Source organism: Nanorana parkeri, unplaced genomic scaffold (assembly GCF_000935625.1).
Source record: "Nanorana parkeri isolate BGI_ZX_2015 unplaced genomic scaffold, ASM93562v1 scaffold26, whole genome shotgun sequence".
NCBI lineage: Eukaryota > Metazoa > Chordata > Amphibia > Anura > Dicroglossidae > Nanorana > Nanorana parkeri.
Window position 1 is genome coordinate 1,278,373 of NW_017306294.1, and position 5,173 is coordinate 1,283,545.

Here is a 5,173-nt window from a genome sequence, read left to right on the forward strand (position 1 = left end):
TCTTTCAAGAAGAAAGAGCGCTACAAAATTCACAGTGTGAATGAGGGCTTAGTGATGTTGTAAGTGTTAATGAGGAAACAGAGCACAGGAAGTCATATGATGCGACTGTAAAGTTATCAATAAGTAACTTGCTTGGATTTTGATATACGCTATAATTTATAACAATTGTGAATTAGATACAGATGCAGAAAAAAAATAGGCTTTAGCACTACTTTAATTTGGGTAATTTCCAAGCCATAAACTGAAACAAACTCATCTCTGGATGATATGCTCTTTGTTATGCCAGCATGTTATTACAGCAAAGGATAATCATATGGCATACAAGACACACTAAGAGCCTGTTCACATGAGTTTCAGGTCCGGATCAGGTGCGGATCTGCAGACGCGGTGCTATGGGTTTTGCCGCATTTTTGATGCGTTCCAGTTTCCACTTTTGCTGGAGTGGGGCTGTCAGTATGTTAGCTGCAGTGCGTTTTTGACGCGTTTTTCGTTTACGGACCGTTTCCTGACCATACAGAATGTGACATGCAGTATTTTTCTGTCGTAACCTGAACAGACTGCGCACGTGAGAACTGTAGCCCATAAAACACACAGGGATACATTGGGATGCATTTTTAGTGCAAGAGCGTACGGATCAGGTCAGCACAGAAAACGGACGTCGTGTGAACAGGCCCTGAAACATGCAAAGAAATAAAGGATAGTGTCCACAGCCACAGTAAAATGAAAAACATGATTGTCCATCCTTATGTGTTTATGAGCAAGTTGTGTTGTTCCCAGTTCAGCTGTAAAATGTATGCATGGGCTATATTGCTGTAGTATGAGCAGCAAAACTGCAAACACTTATAAGCTGCTTTGACTTTCACTATAAAACATAACTGATTAAGGCTGAGCAGCTCAAGCACAAATCCCATCCAAGCCTTTCCCAATTGCCACAGTAGCCAGAATGCCCACTTCCTCCTTCTGATAACATCACCTCCTCCCTAGTGCAGCCTGTAAATCCAGTCAGTTCTCCAGCTTCTGGGGGCGCTGTACATAATCTGTGTGTTCCACGGGGAGGGGTGAGGAGTTGAACACTCCTGGGCTGAGAGGAAGAGGGAAGCCAAACATTGAGACTCCCACCAGCTTCATTATGGAACCCTTCCAATGCAGCAGCTGTCATCTAAAAGTCCAACATCCAAATGTATTCCTTATTTATTTTACTTTCAAAGTAAGTGTTCTATTTGAAATAGAACACTACTATTCATCACTCCTCCCTCCTAAATGTCCTAAACGATTGAGCCTTCTATATTATTATTTTATCAGGCCAAAACTCCATTTTACTTCCTGTATTCTTCTTTTACAATAAGTATAGGATAGGAAAGGATACATTTCATGGCAAGTTTTGAAAAGAAGAAAAATACTCCATATAAATAATATAAGGTTAAGAAACATTTGTGTTCTTTTCCATGTTCTTTACAAAACAGATTTCACGATCCTTGGATCTCGGCCACATTTGACAATTGAATTTAATGAGATTTGCTTTAAGTCATAAGTCATATGCAAGAATTCAAAACGCATAACAGCAAAAGAAGAAATGCTGCAAACACACACACATTTGTATACAACATATATTATATTGGATTGAGATGTATTGTAGATAATTCTCTGAGCATATAGGTTACTTAACTACATGTCACGGAAATGGCTGTCCTTTCCACCTAATTTACCATGAAAATTACCCTTATGTAGGAAAATGCTGACTTCACACGGTTAGCACAATATTTCAAAATCATGTACATTTCCAGAACAGCCACTGGTTTTAAAAACGAAAGGATATGTTGAATGTTACCAGAGGGCTTTAAGTCCGGGCACTTTTGGAGATGCAATATAGATTTATGAACTATGTTCCTTTGCTTGGCCGCATAGGTCTGCCATAGAGCTTTTAACTTTTTGGTTTTATAAATACAGTTTTTACTTTTAACGCATCTTGTGCTCCCAGGGTGGTGCACTTAATACTGAAGGTATTATTATTTTGTAGTTTCGGGTGTTGAGCTACCCTTTTAAAACCTGGTGGAAAAAAACATTTATGTAGGCTAAAGCTGACCATATACATTTTTCTGTGAACTTTTATAGAAGAAATCTCATCAGAACATGTGACAATGCCATCATAGACTTGTAGAATGTCATTCAGATTTTGCTTGATTTTAACATTTGATTTTGGAATGAATGGACTTTCCTGAATGACAGCCACATTCACTGTTAGAATTTGGTTTGTTCGAGAGAAATTTTCCATCCAGCTCATTTGATTTTTTTTACTACTAGAGTGGAAAAGGTCTTTTCGACTAAAATTCTGTGTATACCCAGTTTCAATCCTGTATCTATGGTGGTATAGCTTCATAGTCCCTGTACTATTATATACTTTTACTTCAAAACATAGTTTTGTTTTGCCCTTGCAAAAAAGACAAAGAAGACCTCTCCTGCTGTTGTGAGGACAAAGCACTGACTGAAGAATCTGCTGAACTCCTGGTCCCCCGCTGTGCTTAAGACCCCGTTCACACTGAGCGGTTTGTCGCGTGATTTCCGCTGAGAAATCGCACATATTTCTGCGCGATATCGCTCTATGTAGCTTGCCTAATGCATTTCAATGGAGCTGTTCACATCTCACAGCTCAATGTCGCCTGTAGCTCGTCGCTCAAGCTTGTCGCACGTACATGACCCTTTTTTCGGCGGATGTTGCGCGATTCGGCTCCAATAGACTCGATGTTGTCGTGCAAAGTTGCGCATCACCGGCGATATTGCACGACCTTGTTGTGTGACATCGCGCTACAGAAGGGTCAGTTTTGCATTGAAAAATGGAAGGAAAGAATGATGTCACATCAAGACCGCTGTTGATTGGTTACAGCCCAATGTAGCAGCGACGAAGTCCCTCCCAAAAGTCGCGCTACGTAACGCGATAAAATGTGCACTGTCGCTCAATATCGCGCATTGTTGCTCAATGCCGCTCAGCACCAAATCGTGTGGAAAAACGCGTGATTCACCATGTCGCTCATTGTGAATGGGGTCTTATGGTTAGATTTGCAGATAGCTATGTCACTACAGTATCCTGAGGTAACATAGGGCCAGCAGGAGAAACTGCAGCATGTGGTAAGGCAACAGGAAATTAATACTCCTGGAAGTTTTAAATTCTGCAGAATTCTCAGCCGGTGCTTTCTCTTCCCTTCTTCAGAGATCAACAACATGGGCAGCAGGAGAAGTGAAGATGAATGTGAAGACTCCATTTGTCTTCTTTGCAGGGGTAGCAGGTTTTTTTTTTTTTTGCAGACTGATTTTAGCAAGTCACTTTAGAAGGAAACTATAATGATTTGGGGTCTTTCTTCATTATACAAATAAGCAAATAATACAGGGAAGTTTGTAAACAAAGCATTCAGCATTATGGGTTGTTAAGAAACAGCACAGTACAGCAGAAGCTGTTGCTTTTTCAGACTCTCTCCCTAATTAAAACTCCATAGGGCCACATTTAAGCAGGATGGGCAGAAATGCCTAGGGAGAAAGGATGATTTACTGCTTAGACTCATCCAGCTGTGTGTAAATATGAAGTATTAGTTTGAAGCATTTCATATACTCCTGAATGAAAAAAAATATTTTTCACTCCAGACATAACCTTTAAAACGAAAGATATACAAAAACACTATTTACTTCTTTAAATCACTATCTTTTTTTAGCCTCTGTTCCCATTATGCTTTGGAACACAGTAGACCCTCTGGAGACCAGAACAATCCCCACAGTGTATGCTTCCACTAATGCACTAGGATTTTGTACACCACAACCAGCTATGTCTAGGTAAGTCAACAGTTGTTAAATTCATGATCTGTCATGTTTCTTACATTGCCAGTGACCACGGATAATCTATTAATAATCTATTAATTCCAAAGATCTATATATGCTGTAGCAGTCAATTCCTGTCACTACAATATTAGCAGAAGTGGATGTATCATCTCATAGCACTGTAGGATAACCTGCAGATGAACTATTCTTCCCTCAAAACACTTCAGCACCTAAACAAACTAGAAAGCAAATGAAAAGAGAATTTGTAAAGCACACAGAGTACTCTGAGCTTGTGTTCATATATTTGCAGTTTACCTTTTCATAAATCATCAGACATTGTTTGGCAGGGAAAGTATCAGTGGAAAATTTCTGGATGAATCAGTCACAGAACAATTGAGGTGGAATTGGAAGCAACTGCTATCAGGCTTGTTCCTGGGCAATTCTGCTACGATCACAATTCATCAGTGTTTGTCTCTTTTCCTTTCCTTGTACCAATGGAAGTATCATGATTTACTTACTATAAGAATACGGTTTCCTGGGTTTGTCATGTTTGGTGAGAAATACTGTATATACTTATGGCTGAAATGATAATGTGCTCTTTTTATTTTTTAGAAATTTCCAAAAGGCCACAATTCCCACGCAATCTATGCTGCTCACAGAAGAAGCATTGTGTGCTCTGGCTGTGTCAAGCCCCTTTATCTCAGAGCCACACAGCCCTGGCATTTTTGGCCACACCACAGCCTGCCCCTCTGTCTTCCCCTTGTGGATTGGACAGTGTGGTAGGGAGATGAAGTGTAAAGAGAATGTGCAGGGTGGTGGCCATTATGATGGAGACAAGATGATGAGAGCAGGACTGTGATTGGCCGCACTCTGTGGCCAGCCCTTTAGCCCTGTCCATTAGACCCGGGGGAAAAGAGGAGAAGAAAGTATGCAGAGTGGATTCAAGCCCAGGAACTCTAGCCACGGAGAAGTAGAGTGTGCTGCGCATAGGAGCGTTCTGTGTGCTGGAACCAAGAGCCAGAGGAAGTCCACTAGGCTGCAGAGCAGATTGTGCTGTTTGGTGAGCAGGAGAGCCACATGAGGAATGCTGTGTGCAGAGCAGGAAAAAGCTGTCTGTGAGTGACACAGGAGCAGAGTGCAGAGCAGGGGGAGCCTGGAGGGACTGTGCTGTCTACGAGGCTGCAGAGTGCAGAGAGAACAGAGCTGTTGTACTGTGCTGTTTTCTGTGGCAGAGTAGAGAACCTCAGAGGGCCTGCCAGGGACATGTGCTGTGGACACCATAGAGGGAGAAAGCACAGTCCTGAGAAGGGAGCCCCTGAGTGTTGTGCAACCTCTTGTCTGGCATTGGGGAATTGATTGCTGACCTTAG